We start from the raw sequence: 20,122 nt of genomic DNA on the forward strand, positions 1-20,122 counted from the left end.
AATACATAGCTATGTGCGGCACTGTGCATGTCAGATGTTGTAGCTGTCCTCGACAGCTCTTAGGTGTGAGAAATGTAAATAGCTGTAATAGATGTGTGCAGTCTGCATTTCTCATACTGTTGACTTTTTTCACATAGTTATCCTGCGATGAGAAGAGTAAGAGAACCACCAGTGTACCGTCCACTGGTAGACCTGCACACCATGGAGGAAAGGCTTATCATTCAGACATATCATCTCAGTCGTTATACCATCATAGATCTATGTGATCAGTTGGAGCCAAATCTGATGCCTGTAATTTGCAATCCCCTATAGCATACCTCCCGTTGTTGAAGCTTTGTCAGTGCTACACTTCTTGGCCACATGGTCTTTCCAGAATACAGTGGCTCTTACGGCAGGGATGTCCCAGTTCATGTTCAGTCTGGTTTTGAAGGATGTACCCTGTGCGCTGTTGAAACACTTGGAAAGATACATCAGGTTTCCCCACCAAGCTGATTTGGCCTATGTGAAAGCCGACTTTTATGAGCTGGTGACACATTCCTCATGTGGTAGGAGCCATTGAAGGCACCCACGTAGCCTTGGTCCCTCCTAGTGCTCATAAACAGGTGTATAGGATCAGGAAAAACTATCACTCAATCAACGTTCATGTGTTGTGTTTGGCAGACCAGTACATCTCACAAGTCACAGCCTAGTATCCCGTATCTGTTCATGATTCCTTCATCATGAAAAATAGCAATGTCCCACTGCTAATGACACAACTCTACACAGAGAGGGCCTGGCTGGTGGGTAAGTTACCATGGAACTGTGTGTTTACGATTTCTGTCTCCTGCCATCACATTATAGCATGTCACACATAAAAATTTGTATTGTTTTCACAATGTGTTCACAGGTGACTCTGGCTATCTAAACCATCCTTGGTTGTTGACACAAGAGAGGTACCCAACCACGCCAGGGGATGTCCGCTACAATGAGGCTCACAGGAGGACAGGGCATGTAGTTGAGCGGACTTTTGGGCTCCTGAAGGCAAGATTTGGGTGCCTGGACTTATCTGGAGGAGCCCTCCTCTTCTCACCCAACAAGGTATGTCAGATAATAGTTGTCTGGGGCATGCTCCCCAATCTAGCCCTGAGGCATCAGATACCATTAATAGCAGGTAAGGGGGAGGAAGCTGAAGCTGTGGCTGGTAATGCTGATATGCCAAGTGCGAAAGAGCCTGAGCAAGATGAAGCAGGTGACTCTAGGGCCGATTTCATCAATCAGTACTTCAACTGACACATAGGTTTGTGAAGTAGACCTATTGTTCAGGTGTAAGTGTACAACCAGATATAGGTTGGTGGTATCACGCATCTTTACTTGCTTCTTCTGTAGGGGCGTAATGAGCTCCAATGCCTATGAGTGAGTTGTGAATCCAGACTAAGGCCCTCATTCCGACCCTGACGGTTTCAAACCGCCAGGGTGGAGGGCAGAGGAAGCACCGCCAACAGGCTGGCGGTGCTTCCCGGGCCATTCTGACCGCGGTGGTAAAGCCGTGGTCAGAAAAGGGGAACCGGCGGTTTCCCGACGGTTTTCCCCTGGCCCAGGGAATCCTCCATGGCGGCGCTGCTTGCAGCGCCGCCATGGGGATTCCGACCCCCTTCCCGCCAGCCTCTTCCTGGCGGTTTACACCGCCAGGAAGAGGCTGGCGGGAACGGGTGTCGTGGGGCCCCTGGGGGCCCCTGCACTGCCCATGCCACTGGCATGGGCAGTGCAGGGGCCCCCTAACAGGGCCCCACAAAGATTTTCACTGTCTGCTTAGCAGACAGTGAAAATCGCGACGGCTGCCACTGCACCCGTCGCACCCCTGCAAATCCGCAGGGGCTTTCCCGCTGGGCAGGGGCTTTCCCGCTGGGCCGGCGGGCGATCTTTTGGAGATCGCCCGCCGGCCCAGCGGGAAAGTTGAAATGACCCCCGCGGTCATTTGACTGCAGTGCGGTCTTTGGGCGGTTTCCGCCCAGCGGGCGGCGCCCGTCGCCCGCCGGGGTCGGAATGACCCCCTAAATGTTTGTATTATATACAGGACAGGTTGTTCTGCATTCAGATGTTTTATTGTAGCAGATGCTAAGTTAGACTTCTGGTACTGAATTCTCAGATCTGAGGTATGTTATGTGCAATGTCCTATCCTCTTTCCCTTTCACTCACAGATTTGTCTAGATCCAGTTTGGCTCTGCAACCTTGGCTTAAGGAATACTGGCTCTCATATGGGTTTGGGTGTGTGATTGCGTGTGCATGTCTGTGCGTGTAGGTGTGTGTATGTTGGAAGGGTCTGGAGGGGGAGGGTGGAGGAGGACACTGGGGAGGGGGAGGGGGTGGTAGAGACCCCTATCAGTGTCAGGAAAGGAATTCCCTGGCACTGATAGTGCCTACAGCCATGGTTTTTGTGGCAGTAAGATTGCCACGAAAACCATGGAGGTAGGCGGGGTCATAATCCTGAGGGTGGGTCTGTGAAGGCCGCCTGGCTGGAGACCTGTTACTGCCCTGGCGGACGGAGTGGTAACTGCCAATGTCATATTTTGGGGAAAGGTACTGCCAGGCTGTTGGCAGTACTTTTCTCCAAAATAATGCCGTCCGCCAGGGTCATAATGAGGGCCATTGTGTCAGGAGCAGTTGGGAATTGCTGAAAGACATGAGAGGTGTATATGACACATACCTGGTGATATAAGCTTAGTGTAAGTTGGGTGTAAGGTTGATGGTTTAACCATCATAAAACTGTGGTGGTAAATGGTTTCTCCTTTTCTTCCACCTGTGGGGTAGAGGAGGATGTCAGATTGTGTATTATGTGTCTGGAGGAGTGTCTGGTACATGTGTTAAGGTTGTATCATAGCCTCTCACTTCACAATAGGTGGAGTAAGTAGTGGTCGCCATTGTACATAGCTGTCATTTTGCTCTGAGTTTGCAGTCCAAGGTGCGTGTGACTGTAGACTGACATAGGTCAGTGACAAACTTGCATGTACGGGACCAACGTTAGTGTATGTTTTCATTACTGGGTTTCCCTGTTCAGATCTTTGTATGTTCCATGGGATACGTAAATTAGAAACTGGTATGGTTATGTGAAGAGACTACGAGGTGATACAGAGGACCTATCAGTGTGGCCCTGCTTTGTAGTTATATTACCATGAGCCTGACTTCTGTATCCAGTGTCTATGCATTCTATGACACCACTGCATACATCCTGATGGTACTGTCTGTCATGGTGTATGTGCTGATTGCAATATTGACTGCAAATTTGTATAGACCTGGATTTCAACCTGTTTAATATCTGTCCTGTAACATTTCTGTTATAACGAGTCTCCTGTTGAAAGTGTCTCCATTTGATATCCATTACAATGCCTGTTTGATACGGGGGGGATTACCACAACTAAAAAGGCATGCATTACTATTGTACATGGATTATAAAGGACACAAACACAGTACCTGTGTTTAAGTGTGCTTTATTGTGCATGTAACGAGGAAACTGTAACCATAATACCAATATATATGAACATAAAAGTGATGGGTGAAGTCATGGTGGATGATACCACCAGGGTAGCTGCTACACCAGTTGGTAACACAACTCCAGTGTCTTCATACCATGGGAAAATTGAGTTAGGTTTCAGAACAGTCAACAGGGTGCATCTGTGGCACACAATGGGGGCTAATCAGGAAAGGTTCACTTCCAGGCAGTGGGTTTGGTCCTGGCATCTGTTCCTGCTGAATGTCTGGGTGGATGTCCACGTTTGCGGGGGGTTCTTCAGCTACAGAGGTAGGGGTGTCTGAGGCATCAGGTTCCCATGGCAGGGCCTCCATTCCACTAGCAGCTGCAGATACTGACGAGGCAGAAGTCACATTGCTAGTGGAAGGGGCCTAATGTTGTGTAGAGAAACTAATCAGGGTGGTATTGATGTCACTCAGCACCCCTGCAATGGTAACCATGTGGGAATTTGTTGCCTGCTACTGCTGCATGACTTCCCGGTAGTGGTCCCTCTGCAGCCTTTAATTTTTCCCAAACATTATGTTGATTTGGCCCATCCTGTCTTGGGAACTTTTGTATGCTGCCAAGACTTGAAAGATGGTTTACTGGTCAGTGGTGTCCCTTTGAGACCAGGTCTGCTGGCCCATAGCATCCATCCCATGCACCCTACCCCCACGTGGCTGTGCCCCTGGCACACTGTGCCCAATTCCAGTGGTTGCAGGTCTATCATTGTCAGGGGTGGCAAGGTGAGACTCAGGTACCTGCACTGTGGGGCACACATTAGATGTTACAGTCCTTGTGACACAGGTTTGGGGGTGAATGGTTGCCTGTGATGTCGATGCAACAGGGTTGGGAGGAGTTGCAGTGGGCAGGGTGAGGCTGAGAGCCGTTGACTGACCAGGTGTCCCAGATGGGCCAGGTTATTCGTCAGTGTCCAGACATCCAAAGCTGTTGTCCTCACTGGGGCTTTCATCCTGAGGGGGACTGACAGTCTCAGGTATCCTCTCCATGGTGGGAATGGCAAGGTTATCTGTGGAGAGAGTGAGACACAGAGTTCAGTATACATTTTGTTTAGTTGCATTTGCATTTGTGTGATACGCAGACAGTGGCCTAACATGATTTCCTGCAATGACATTGACAGCTGCTGCACAGCATCCCTTTTTTTACATAAAACTCTGTGACTTGATTTGATTTCCATACTCCATGTTTGGAGTTGTTATACTAGGATGGTACAGATTGCACTGCAGATGGGATCTGTTATTGTCTGATTATTGACATGACTGTTCACCTCTCTTACCTAGTGAATAATCAGGCTTGCTAGATGTCACACATCAAAGTTGCACAATGGTGTCCTAGTGGAAACAGAGTATGTAGGTATGCAAGGGAAATTGTCTTGTATCTTGATGTTGTGCATGTGCATTGACCCAGCCATCTTCCTTTCCACACCAGATCAGTCTATTTTTGATTTGGGATTTTTTATCTGTGGCCAGTAGGAGCTGTGGTTTGCTCTGGTTGCTATTATGAGTGTGCCATTGCATTGCTGTCATTGCCTTGTACTGGTCCTCAATGGAACAATCTAGATGGTGTATCTATTAATTGGTTGTACATGCAATACATGTGTTGTGTTGGGCACATTCAAACTTTTCAGAATGATAGGTTATTGCATTCTGGGAGTTGTAGTGATATGATTAGCCTGTAGTTAACGTGCATTTCCAAGACTGTGAGGGCAGTTGGGTTCAGGGGAAAGATGGCATGCCAGAGAGGGGTATTAGGTAATTTGGTGAGAGATGTAGTGGATAAAATAGTTTATTTGGGTAGGTTTGCGTGGTGTGAAGTATGCATGACAAGACAATTGTATAACTTAAACGTTGTGGGTACTTACCAGACTCAAGTCCCCCCGGTATGCCTGTGAGTCCCTCTGGATGCAGTATGTCCAAGACTTGCTCCTCCCATGATGTAAAGGAAGGAGGAGGAGGTAGGGGCCCACCACCAGTCTTCTATACAGCTAGTTGGTGCCTGGATGCCATAGAACGCACCTTTCCCCATAGGTCGTTCCACCTCTTGCTGATGTCCTCCCTTGTGCGAGGATGACTGCAGAATTCACCCTATTGAGTGTCCACTTTCCTGGCAATAAGAGTTTGTTGGACCTGTGCTCCGAACAGGTGTGGCTCTACCCTTATAATTTCATCCACCATGACCCCTAACTCGTCATCAGTGAATTGTAGGTGTTTCTGTGGGGACATGGTTGTGGTTGTGTAGATGGTGTGTGGGGGTGTTGTGAGTTTAAGGGCACAGGTTTGGGTAATTGGTGAGGTGTGCGTGCCACTATGTGAGCTGGAGATGGTAATAGCGGATTGTGTATGTTAGCGATGTGTGTATTGTGCTGGTTGTGCTGATGTGGGATGTGTGCCAAGTGAAATTTCTATATGTGCCTATGGCGTACAAGAGTTAGATCTTATATTTTTGGCTTCTTGATGTATGTGTATGGCGTTAGGGATGCAAAGGATTGTGGGTTGTGTAGGGGTGTATTATATGGTGCTGTGTTTAGGTGTGTCTGGTGTGTGGATGTGTGTCAGGTGTGGGGTATTCAAACTAGCCAATGTGGTGTGTTCTGACAGAAGTGAGTGGTGACCACCATGTTTCGAATAGCCTATGGTTTTCCGCCATCGAAGAACCACTGTGGTGATCAGTGGATCATAATTTGGTGGGTAGAATTGTGTTGGGCTGGCGTGCTGGTGGGGGAACAGCCTGTTTTCCGTCCTTCAGTGTCCTGGCAGTTTGGGAATATTGGCTGTTTTTTGGTGGACATAACAATGTGACACCTGATACAGCAGTCGGATTACTTGCAACACAGCGGTCCTTTGGTGCCCGCCACCGTGGCAGTCTTGCCAAAAGACTTCCAAAGTCGCGATGAGACCCGAAGTGTCTGGGAGTGGAGCTATGTACCTGTGCATTACGCAACTCTGAACATTAGAACTGTATTTGTATTGTATTTTATTTGAACACGTGTTCAGTCAATGAATACCATTACACAAAGAAAAGAGAGAACAAGAAAAGAGAAGAAAAGAAGAAAAAAAAGGGAAGACCAAAAAAAAAAACAGGGAGTCATAAATACAGTAATAAAATCGATTTGGGTTAAAACGTTTCAACTAAGTTACGGAGTGCTACGATGTTGCTTGCAAGCTGATTGTGCGCATTTGTCTCACTTGTTCAGTCTCTTGAAGAAGGAACGCTAATTAGAACTGGTTGAGGTTTGTATTTGTGTATCTTTGAAAGCCAGGACCACTTCCAGGGCAGATGACTCCATAAAAGGAAGGAGAGGACGTTATGCAGTAGTCTTAGGGTGCCGCCTTGTGGTCTTATCAAATTAATAGAAAAGGCCAAAAAATGTATTACTTTTTCTGCAGACAGAGCGCTCCAGCATGCAGAATGGTATCCAATAAAGAACCATTTAAGACTTAGCACCATTGATTACTACCTTGGAGTGATCTGTGATGGAAGAGCTTATTCCAACACTTGACACATACACCTTGAATTAGGGTCTTGATAACCCTATTCAAATGAATCAAAAAAACATTACTGCATTCAACATGGGTGATTGCTTTCACTCGAACACTCTTGTCACATTAGCATGCTACAACAAATAACTATGACTTCAAAGCAGCTGACAACATGCTGAGAAACAAAATCCAAGAGCCAGATATTCCGCTAAATGCTGCTGTATGTACTTGTATGATTAGCAAGCAACAAAAGAACAACAAGGGCTGCTGTTGGGCTGACAGTGTAAGTTTCACTGATTGTCACAAGTCTCCTAACATCCCAGAAGACTCCACAGCACGCAGTCTGCCCTGCCAACACAGAGTGGCCTTAAAGGGCATTTTATAATCAGCATAGTATAAATTGATTTTCATTTCATAAAAGATCGGTCGTGAAAAAAATAACTTTCATTTTATCATTAAGAACATTCTCAAAAAAATGAAAAAATGTTGATTCCCATTCCAAGACAGTAAGGGGCATATTTATACTCTGTTTGCGCCGAAATTGCATCGTTTTTTTTGACGCAATTTCGACGCAAAACTAACTCCATATTTGTACTTTGGCGTTAGACGCGTCTAGCGCCAAAGTCCATGGAGTTAGCGTCATTTTTTAGCGTGGACACCTACTTTGCGTTAATTATATGCAAGGTAGGTGTTCCCGTCTAAAAAATCGACTCCGAGGCATGTGCGTGGGATTTATACTCCCGGGCAAAAATCACGCCTGGGAGTGGGCGGGTCTAAAAAACCCGCATTAGCGCTGGATTTTAACGCCTGGGTCAGGGCAGGCGTTAAGGGACCTGTGGGCTCAGAATGAGCCCAGAGGTGCCCTCCCCTGCCACCCTTACCCACCCCAGGAGGACACCCAAGGATGGAGGGACCCACCCCAGGGACATTAGGGTAAGTTCAGGTAAGTGTTTTAAAAAAAAAAAAAATTGGCATAGGGGGGCCTGATTTGTGCCCCCCTACATGCCACTATGCCCAATGACCATGCCCAGGGGACAGAAGTCCCCAGGGCAAGGGGGCATGACTCCTGTCTTTGCTAAGACAGGAGTCATTTCAATGGGGGTTGGGAGTGAAAAAAAATGGCGCAAATCGGGTTGAGGCGATTTTTTTGCCTCGGCCTGACTTGCACCATTTGTGGACGCCCATATGCCATTTTCCCCCTACGCCGGCGCTGCCTGGTGTACGTCGTTTTTTTTTACGCACACCAGACAGCGCCGGCGGCTAACTCCGGCTAACGTCATTCAATAAATACGGTGCCCGCATGGCGCTTCAGAATGGCGTTAGCCGGCGCTAATTTTTTTGACGCAAAACTGCGTTGGCGCAGTTTTGCGTCAAAAAGTATAAATATGGGCCTAAGTTTCAAACAGCCACTGGTTGATGTTTGGCTCATTTAACAGGTCCTTTTGCCAATAGTTTTGCTGGCAAGAACTGCGGGATTGAGATGCAGGAACAATATTAAGATAGATCCCTTACGAAGATAACATGCACGCAACAATAACTTTTTAAAAGTATTTTTCTTCCGTTGATGCTGCAGCTCTTTGTCTACCGTTGGAACGAAGCTTCTCGAATGGTGCTTGGAGGGTACTAACTTGCCCCAGGGGGGCGAGGAACGTTTTCCACCATCAAAGTTTAATCTAGCAAGCAGCAAAAATCTTCTATTTCCTATTATGCCATCTACACCTGCTTACAACTGAGAGGAGCCTTCATCTTCCCTTTAACCTATTTCACAGCAACTAGGTTGCAGAAGGTCAGTGGCACCGGTGAATTTGAGTGTTACCTTACAGTGGTGGCTGGCAGTTTTAGGAGGGAGGGGGGCGGGTATTTGGCGTGCCATCACCAAGGAGGTGCGGACCCTGGGGGTCATTGACAGGCAGAGCACCCACTGCCGCAAAACGGTGGGAGGACCTGCACCGCTGGGCAAGGAAGACGGTGGAGGAAGGAGTGCCCGTCGTACCCTGACCCCCCTGATGTTCCGCATCCTGGCAGTGGCCAATCCAAAGTTGGATGGGTGCTTGAAGGCATCACAGCAGCCACAAGGGGGTGAGTACAGATTCTGAATCAAGACTTTGCGTGCGTTAGGTATTACCTTGGTGGGGAATGTGGGCTGTGGGTGCCCCTAGGCCAGGGCTAACATGGCAGGGTATGTTCAATGATGGGCAAGCTCAGATGCACTCCAACCCCTATAATGTTAGTGGGCATCTACTACTGGGCAGGGTCCTGTGGGATTCAGGTGTGCAGCTAACGGCATTAGGCTTTGTACCCCATGGGATGGTGACTAGCATTGTAACTGGTAGTGCATGCCCTATTGCATAGGGCTGTTCCCTCTGAGTTGTGTACATCAACAGTAGTGTTTTCGCTGATCAAGTGTATCCTCTGTCTCTCCCCCCTTTTTGTTTTGTCACCCTGTCCTTGTGTGCATTAGCATCATCTGGCGGAGGAGCAGAGGCACCTGCGACGGAGGGAGCTGCAGGCCACATGGGCCTGGAGGCTGAATCCACCGACGGTGAGGGCACCGGTGGGACGGAGGGAGAGGGGAGCACCACAACGGAGACAGGAGGGTCCAGTACCGACAGCAACACCTCCTCTGATGGAAGTTCCCTGGCAGTGGCGGACACCTCTATGCCCAACCCAACTACAGGTACAGCGGGCACCCCCATACCAGCACTGCCCTCCCAGCAGCCCCTTATCGTGTTACCTGTGCCCGCTCACCCAGGAGGGTGGGCATCTCCTTCGCCCCAGGCACCTCAGGCCCTGCCCCAGTCAGCCCTGCTGCCCTCAGTGAGGAGGCTATTGACCTCCTGAGATCCCTCTCTGTTGGACAGTCAACCATACTGAATGCCATCCAGGGTCTAGCAGGGCATTTGCAACAAACAAATGCATACCTGGAGGACATTCACTCTGGCGTGGCGGCCCAATAGAGAGCATCCCAGGCTCTGGCCAACTCACTGATGGTAGCCATTGTCCCTGTCTCTAGCCTCCCCCCTCCAACTTCCTCTACCCTGTCCAAATCCCCTCAATCCCAGCCTATCCCAAGCACACCTTCATACCAGCAATCACCCAAATCAACACACAGAAGTGGCTCAGGCAAACACAAGCACCACATTTCATCTCACAGGCACTCACACAAGCACCATCCACATGCAGACACACCAACATCCACTGCCTCCACTGTGTCCCCCTCCTCCTCGTCGTCCACCTCCCTCTTAGTAGCATCTCCACTCACACCTGCATGCACTACATCCTCATCCACTACCTCTATCACCAGCTCGCCTATCACTACACACCCCTCACTGGCAGTCACCACCCCCACATTCATGCACACGTCCCCTGTGTGCTTTCCCACTGTGTCTGTGACCCCTCCTCCCAAAGTACACAAACGCAAGCACTCAGACACCCAACAGCCATCCACCTCACAACAGCAACCAGCCCATGCACATGCACCCAAACACAGGAGACTGACACCTCCTGCAACCACTCCCTAACCTTCACCCTCTTCCCGCCCCAGTGTCCCTAAGAAGCTTTTCCTCGCCAACATTGACCTATTCCCTACCCCTCCCCCTGTCCTTCACCTCGGCCAGGTTGGCCAGGACCCAGCCCAGCACCTCAGCCACCCAGTCCACGGCCACTGTGGTTTCGGCAGCAACTGCAGGTGTGAGAGGCTCCAAGGAAGTACTCATCAGCCCAGCAAATGTGCCAGACCCACCTGCCAAGGCCAAGAAGGGTCCGCCACCTAGGAAGGGCAAGAAGGGGACACCAGCCATCAAGGGGAAGGAGGAACCACCAGCCAGCAAGGGCAAGAAAAAGACACCAGCTGGCAGAAGCAAGGAGGCACCACCATCTGCCAAGGGCAGGAAGGGGCACACAACACCTGCCATGGCACTTCAGCCGTCCGAGGCTGCAGGTGAAGGCCTGGAGGCTACCAGCACTGCGGCCAGCACCACCACCTGCACTGCTGCCAGCAGCACCACTGCCAGCACCACTGCCCCAGTGGGCAGCTGTCTGAAGCTGCAGGTGAAGGCCTGGAGACTACCACCACCACTGACAGCACCGCAACCTGCACCGCGGCCAGCACTGCCACCTGCACCGCCGCCAGCAGGACCACTGCCAGCAGCAGCAGCCCCGGTGGGCAGCCGTCTGAGGCTGCAGGTGAAGGCTTGGAGGCTACCACCACCAGTGACAGCACCGCCACCTGCAGCGCAACTGGCATCCACTGAGCAGCCATCACCGCCGGCGAGCAGTGTGTAGTGGTGACTACATGGGCTGAAGTGCATCATGGCCCTTGCAACACCTGTCGGTGTGACATACAGGTGAGATATGGGACCTTGCCACATCCAGGATGAAGCACATTGGGCACAAGGCCCCCTCCAGCACCAGTGGAAGAAGGCCTCCACTCAGCCCCTACTTGCCAGGATGAAGCACACTGGCCACAAGGCCTCCTCCAGCACCAGAGGAAGAAGCCATCCACTCAACTCCTCCTTGCCAGGATGAAGTACACTGGGCACAAGGCCCCCTCCAGCACCAGTGGAAGAAGCCATCCACTCAGCCCCTCCTTGCGAGGATGAAGCACACTGGGCACAAGGCCCTCTCCAGCACCAGTGGAAGAAGCCATCCACTCACCACATCCTTGCCAGGATGAAGCACACTGGGCACAAGGCCCCCTCCAGAACCAGTGGAAGAAGGCATCCACTAGAGAAACTGTGGCTTTGCACTCCCCAGGACCAAGCAGTGGGCAAAGCACCCACTTGAGAGACTGTGGCTTTGAACTCCCCAGGACCAAACAGTGGGCAAAGCACCCACTTGAGAGACTGTTGCTTTGCACTCCCTAGGACCAAGCAGTGGGCAAAGCACCCACTTGAGAGACTGCAGCTTTGCATTCCCCAGGACCAAGCAGTGGGCATGGACCCCCCTCCAGGCCAGTGGTGTTGTACCATCTTCTGGCTGAGGTGCCGCGGCCCGTGGCAGAGGTCGGGGGCCCGCGGCGGCCCTTTTCTCCAGCCGCGCGCTGTTTTCTTGATGCGGCGAGGCCAGAGGCCCAGAATTGCGCATTGGTCCTTGCAGCGCACAGCGCGGGTGTTGTCATAGGGTGTCTGCTCCCCCCCCCTAGCATCACACTTACCTGTTATCCATTTTCAGGGCCTTCCTTTCCTCCTGCATGGTTCTTGAGTCATGCCTTCTCCTTCCCAACATACCTTGCACCTCCCTTTTCCCTGCATGCATCTGTTCCCTTTTTTACTAAGGTGTCTTTTCCTATCTATTGCTATAGCCCCTTCCCAATCCAAAATGGTGGTGTTACTTCTTCCTGTCCATCACTTCCTGTCCAGGGGTATATACGGGGAATCCTTTCTTCTTCTCATTGCGTTGCAACACTTCTGCTGTGGTGGTCATGCTCCGGCTGGTCTTCGCTTGGACGCCAGTTGTTCCTGTTTTTTCTTCAGCTTTCCAGTATTTCCAGACTCCTGAGTGCTAATTCCTTGTGTCCTCCTTCTGTTCCAGGGAGTTCCTGTTGGAGGTTTTTTCCCCTTGGGGTTTTTCCTCTGGGACACCTTCTGGAGGGCACAGACTGTGGTGGCGTACTATTGTCAACAGCACCGTGGCTACCGGAAGGGGTCGCCCCTACCTCGGTCAGAGCAGGACTTGCAGAAACCGGGGCCGCACACCATCCCTCTCCGATACAGACGGTAAGCCCAGGGTGAATCGTGACACTCTCAGTTTTAAAAGACTTAAAACATTTTGGTTATTTCACAAACTAATTATCTTTCTAAACTAAACTTTGCTCCTCAGCACATTTTTGTTTGTTGTTTCAAAGTAAGTTAAGCTACCAGGTATGCTGGTGTGACTATTGCTACTGTTATTTATTTATTTATTAATTCATTCATTCATTCATTTGTCCATTAAGTCATTTATTTATGTATGTATTCATTTATTTATTTATATATATATATATATATACATATATATATATATATATATATTTATTTATTTATTAAGGCTAGTAAGTTAGCTACAGCTCAAGATTTATATATTCAAATAAAGTTTGGCAATTTTGATCGAGGATGCAACTAGGGGAAGTCAGAAGAGAAAGGGCCAGATGTAGGAAGCCGTTTGCATGGTGCAAACTGCGAAAATCGCAGTTTGCGCCATGCAAACAGCCTTCTGCGATGCACATTCACAATTCGCGAGTCGGTACCGACTCGCAAATTGGGAATGCGACTCGCAAATAGGAAGGGGTGTTCCCTTCCTATTTGCGACCCGCATCACAATTCGCAGTTACCACCAGTGTCACACTGGTGGTAACTCATTCGCAAAAAAAGGGAAGGGGTCCCCATGGGACCCCTTCCCCTTTGTGAATGTTGGCAAAAAGTTTTTTTCAGAGCAGGCATGGACCACTGCCTACACTGAAAAAAACCAAATGGTTTCGTTATTTTTTTTATTTTGCAACTCGTTTTCCTTAAAGGAAAACAGGCTGCAATATAAAAAAAAAAAAAGACTTTATTGAAAAAGCAGTCACAGACATGGAGGTCTGCTGACTTCAGCAGGCCACCATCCCTTTGAGTGCAGGGAATCGCTATGGGGTAGCAAAATGCGACCCACCTCATTAATATTTATGAGGTGGGTCTTTGCAACCCCATAGCGAGTCGCAGACGGTGTCTGAGACACCGTTATGCATCAGGCTTTCGCAAATTCTGACCTTGCTACATTTGGCCCAAAGTCACTAAGGGGATCATTATGACCCCGGTGGTAAAAACCGCCTATCGCTGCGGCGAAGGCTGCCAAAAGACCGTCGCTGCGCCTACTAGCTGTCCACCAAATTATGACCACAGCCGGATTTCCGCCAGAAGGATGGCGGAAATCCAGCTGTGGCCATGACGGCGGATAGCGGTAAGGTGGCGCTGCTGCTGGCAGCAGTGCCAAGCCATTAGTCCAGCACTGGCCGTATTATGAGAATAATATGGCCTGGCGGTGTTCTGCTGGCAGACGCTGCTGCTGCTGGCAGCAGCGCCTCGTCCAGTCTCCTGCCGGAGGACCCCCTGGATCAAGGTAAGTGGGTGCTCTGACGGGGAGGGGGATAGGGGTGTTGTGTGTGGGTCTGTGTGTGTATGTCTCTGCATGCGTGTACGTGGGTGTGTGTTGCGTGTTGTATGTGTGTGCATGTTTGGGGGTGTGCATGCATGTATGTTGAGTTGTGTGAATGCGTGTCTGCATGTATGTATGTAAGTGTGTGCGGGTGTGTATGTGAGTGGATGTATGCATGCATCGATGAATATTGGAATGGGTGTGTGTATGCATGTGTGTGTGTGTGTGAAGGGAGGGGTGTGTATGAAGGGGAGGTCTGGAAAGGAAGGGGTTGGGGGAAACCTGGGAGGGGATGGGGAAGACCCCTATATGTGACAGGGAAGGGATTCCCTGTCATTTATAGTGCCTACCGCCATGGTTTTCGTGGTGGTAAGGATGCCATGAAAACCACGGTGGGAGGCGGGGTCATGATCCCGCAGGCGGGCAAGTGACATCCGCCGGGCCGTGGGGGTAGGTGTGGTCCATTGGCAGTTTGGCTTCAGCCAAACCGCGAATGTCATAATATGGAGAAAAGCACCGCCATCCTGTTGGCAGTACTTTCCTCCATATTAACGCCGACCACCGGGGTCATAATGACCCCCTAAGTCAAGTAGATGAACTTGTTGGGAGAAACAGCAGTAAGGGAATGTGTGGCAGGCAACTTACAGGAAGGAGAGAGAAAACACTAGGATATCTGTGTGTGAAATGGGTTGAACAAAGATGTAGTGAACAGGAAGAGATGGGAGACTTATAAATGAAGAGAAATGTGAAAAGGAAAAGGGAGTAATATACAGTGCTGTATAAAGTTTAATATTCTGGGATATTCAGGACATTATAGAAGAAGGGCTAAATAACTAGGGGGAAGTCAGTGTGAAGAGAAGCTGATTTATAGAAATGTCTTGTATCAGTAGGAATCTATTGAAGAGTGTACAATCTGGGAGAAAAGTGATAATTTTTTAGGGTGCTGATGACAAATCTAGGTGCTGCATTGTAGATGATACAGTAGGTCTTCAGCAAGGTGTGGTTCTGCCAGAGCAGTTAGTTTAGGTCCATTGATGGAGTGAAACCTCTCTAGCCATTTGTTGCTTTGTAAAAGTCATAGGCCCTCATTACAACCATGGCGGTAAATCCCACTTTCTGCCGTGCAGAAGACCAGCAACATACTGCTGTGGCCGCGGAATGCAGCTACAGGTATTACGACCCACAGCTCGGAATCCGCCACAATACAGACACCCACACAAGTCCACCACACCAAAGGTCAGTAATAAACTGGCGATACCAAAACCGACACCGTCACGCCAACAGGAATACGCCCACACTATCACGACCCACAAATCAACGCAGCGATCTTTTAACTGCAGAAATCCATTGGCGGTATACACCGCTGCGCTCAAAATACACACACATTTACAAAACACAACCACATTGGACAATTCGAAATACACACTCCCAATCCAATATAAAGTGCACACCCACATCACCCACAAATCCTTACAACCAGAAATTTTAAAGAAGGCCAGAGAGAGACTACCTCAAAACAACACCAGCATCCACAGACACACAACACCATCACTTACACAGCATCCACGCACCTCAAACAGCACACACCAACATATCCCCTCACACATCACAACAGACACCACCTCACACGTCACCCACACCACATCATGGCACCTTAATGACACCCCAGGTTCTCTGAGGAGGAGCTCAGGGTCATGGTGGAGGAAATCTTCTGGGTAGAGCCACAGCTATTTGGATCACAGGTGCAGCAGACGTCCGTTGCAAGGAAGATGGAGCTATGGTGCAGAATTGTCGACAGTGGGGCAGCATCCAAGAACACGGGATGACATCAGGAAGAGGTGGAACAACCTACGGGGGAAGGTACGTTTCATGGTATCCAGATACCAGATTGCTGTACAGACGACTGGTGGTGGACCCCCCCTCCTCCCCCACAACTAACAACATTGGAGGAGCAAGTCTTGGCGATCATGCATCCTGAGGGTCTCGCAGGAGTAGCAGGAGGACTGGACTCTGGTATGACATATCTTTACTACTTTATTCCGCCACCCTTACACTCACACCCATCACCCCAACAACCCACAGATACCCCACTAACACAACCCACACATCCCAAAACCAAGACCTGCATGTAACACTAATGCATGGACACCCATCACCAAAGCATGTCCAGTACAGAGACTCACTCATGCCCCCAAAGCACCAATCACACAAGGACCAAGCCAATAATGCAAGAACAGGAGGAGAGGGTAACACCCCCATTGCACAAGATGGCACACACAGATACAATAACTATGCATTTACACCCCAACAGGACCCCTACCCAACGTCACAGGACAGGAGGTGCCAGACATATATAGTCCCCCCACAGAAGAGACCCACAGTGATGACAGCAGCTCTGCATGCCTGGATCAAGATGTCCAACCTGGCCCATCAGGGACCTCAGGACAGTCGGTTCCCCTGACACTGTCATAAACCACCACTGAACCTCCCCCCTCAGGAAACACCAGCACAGCACCCACCCAGTAGGCCCATCCCTCTGTCCCCAGGACACGTCAATCAGCAGTGTGTCCACCACTACAGGGAACCCAGGCAACCCCACTAAAACAGGACGATATGGGACCTGGGGGCAGTGGTAGTGGGCACACAGTTCAGAGGACAGAGGCACAGGAGAACAGGGAAGCTGGGAGGACTGCTATGCGACAGGGGGAGGACAGGCCCAGGGAACCCACTCTCCACGAGGCACTCTCCAACATCATGGGAGCTTACCACCATTCCCAGGAGACCATGGGCACGGTACTGGTCAAGTTTCAGGAGACCCAGCAGCTGCAGGAGGAACACTACCTGGGGATCAGGGAGGACTTGAAGTCCATCAACACCACCCTTGTCACCATTGCAGGGGTGCTGGCAGACCTTCTCAACACCTAGGAGGGACACAGGTGCACACCAACGGGCCCTTGACACTAGCCTGGACGATGAACAGCCCTTCACCTCCGCCGGCGCTAGTAGACAGGAGACACCTATGTCAACTTTATTGGGACCTTGGCCTCACCTATTAGCCACACACGGTGCCTCAGGAGTTGGCCCATCACATAAGGGATGCTGCTATTCCTCAAAATGTAAGCGTCATGCACAGAGCCAGAATACTTGCCATTCACATGGGAGATGTACTGGTCTGCCAAACACACCATCTGCACATTCATCGAATGGTAGCTTTTCCGGTTTCTGTACACCTGTTCATTCCTGCGTGGGGGACAAATGCCACATGTGTACCATCAATGGCACGAATGATGTTGGGGATATGTCCCAGGGCATAGAAGTCTCCTTTCACTGTGGGCAAATCCTCCACCTGAGGGAAAACTATGTAGCTGCGCATGTGTTTCAGCAGGGCAGACAACACTCTGGACAACACGTTAGAGAACATTGGCTGGGCATCCCTGATGCCATGGCCACTGTTGTTTGAAAAGACCCACTGGCCAGGAAATGGAGTACAGACAGGGCCTGCACTAGAGGGGGTATCCCTGTGGGATGGCAGATAGCTGACATCAGGTCTGGCTCCAACTGGGCATACAGTTCCTGGATTGTTACACGATCAAGTCTGTATGTGATTATGATGTGTCTCTCTTCCATTGTCGACAGGTCCACCAGGGGTCTGTACACCGGAGGATGCCGCCATCTCATCACCTGCCCCAGCAGACGTGTCCTATGGAGGAGAACAGTGAGCAGAGAGTCATCCAACACTGAGGTATCACAATGCGTTTTAATGCAGAAACATTAGTAATCCGCAATGTGCTGGTTTCTGTCTGTATTCCCAGCCTAGATAGGTGTGACGCAGTTTTCACCCATCCCATGTGGCCCCCTGAAATGGTGGCTGCCTGACCTGTAAGGTGGGACAAGGGGATATGAGGTAACTGCGCTGGATTGTACACCGTCGTGGTGGTCGGTCGAACACCGTGGCGCAATTCTGCATTGGTTAACATTGGGCCCTATAGGTCCCAGGAGACAATGACGATGTACTCCAGCGGTGACGGTACGCGCCGGCGGTGACGGTACGCACCGCCGCAGACATGACCGCCATTCTGTCTGTTCACTCACTTGATACCTGACCTTCAACAGGAGAGGACCTACACAGCAAGTGCTGCTGTGACCCCTGTCTGGAAGCGACACTGGCTACAGTGTCTGGGGAAAGGGCTCCTGCCTTCACTTCAGAGGAGTTGGAGAAACTAGTGGATGGGGTCCTTCCCCATTACACGCAGCTGTATGGTCCGACAGACAAACAGGTGAGTACACTGTGAGCATGCTGCATGAGCAATGCCTGCTTTGAGTGGAGTGGATGGAAGATACATGAAGGGGGCTGACGCCTGCATGTGCGGATGTTGAGTGTATGTGCATCAGGGCATGGATGGGAACTGGTGGGCGATGAGTATGACGGTCCGGACGGGTGAGTAATTTCCTTTCCCCCTGTACCATTCCTCTAGGTCAGCGCCCACCAGAAGAAGGATATTTGGTGTGCCATCGCCAAGGACATCGGACCCTGGGGTTCTACCACAGATGGAGCACCCACTGCCGTAAAAGATGGTAGGATCGGCGCCACTGGAGCAAGAAGACGGCAGAGGCCCAGCTGGGGATGGCCTCCCAATGTGGAAGGGTGCCCGTCGCGCCATGACCCCCCTGATGTACCAGGTTCTGGCGGTGGCCTATTCAGAGATGGCTGGGTGCTTGAGGGCATCACAGCAGCCACAAGGGTGTGAGTACACTCTCATTCAGCTGACTCTGCGCGCAGTACTGGGTGTCTGGGTGGGGGAGGTGGGCAGTGGGTTCCCCTAGGCCAGGGCGAACTTGGTAGGCAAGGTCCCTTGTGAGGCAGGCTATTTGGCACCCCAACCCCACTAGTGGGAAGAGCCATCCACGCCTAGACAGGCTCCTGTGACTTCCAGGTGTGCAGCAATTGGGCTTAGGCCTCGTACCCCATGGTCAGGTGAATTTTGTAGGAACTGTTAGTGCATGGCGTAGTGCTGAGGGCTGCTCCCTGTGTGTTGTGTCTGCCAACAGTAGTGGTGTTGCATGGACTGAACATATTTTTCTTCTGTCTTTCCCCCCTTTTGTGGTCTCCCTGTTCTTGTGTGCAATAGCATCATCAGGCGGAGGAGTAGTGGCACCGGAGCAGGAGGGAGCTGCAACCCACTTGGCCCTGGAGGGTGAAGCAACGGAGTCTGAAGGCACCAGTGGGACAGAGGGCTAGGGGCGCTCCACGGCGGGGACAGGAGCATACACCAGTGACAGCGACTCCTCCTTTGATGGGAGCTCCCTTGCGGTGGCGGGCACCTCTATGCCCACTGCATCAACAGGTACAGCCGCCACCCTCCTACCAGCACCGCCCTCCCAGCAGCCCCTCAGCGTGTGTCCTGTGCCCGCTCACCCAGGAGGGTGGGCATCTCCTTTGCCCCAGGCACCTCAGGCCCTGCCCCAGTCAGTCCTGCTGCCCTCACTGAGGAGGCTATTGACCTCCTGAGATCCCTCACTGTTGGGCAATCTACCATTTTGAATGGCATCCAGGGTGTTGAGAGGCATTTGCAACAAACAAATGCATACCTGGAGGGCATTCATTCTGGGCAGGCGGCCCAACAGAGAGCATTTCAGGCTCTGGCAGCAGCACTGATGGCAGCCATTGTCTCTGTGTCCAGCCTCCCCCCTCCAACTTCCTCCACCCAAACCCAATCCCCTGTACCTCAGCCTATCCCAAGCACACCATCATACCAGCATGCACACTCATCAACACAAAAGAGTGGACATGGCAAACATAAGCATAACACATCTCACAGGCACTCACACAAGCACCATCCCCACGCAAACACAGCAGCATCCACTGCCTCCACTATGTCCCTCTCCTCCACGTCCTCCTCCTCCCTCCCTGTCTTGTCTCCACTCACACCTACATGCACTACATCCTCAGCCACTACCTCCATCACCAGTGCGCCCATCACCACACACCACTGACGTGCAATCACCACCCCCACTACCATGCCAC

The sequence above is a fragment of the Pleurodeles waltl genome, chromosome 2_2 (genome assembly GCF_031143425.1).
Source record: "Pleurodeles waltl isolate 20211129_DDA chromosome 2_2, aPleWal1.hap1.20221129, whole genome shotgun sequence".
In the NCBI taxonomy this organism is placed as follows: domain Eukaryota; kingdom Metazoa; phylum Chordata; class Amphibia; order Caudata; family Salamandridae; genus Pleurodeles; species Pleurodeles waltl.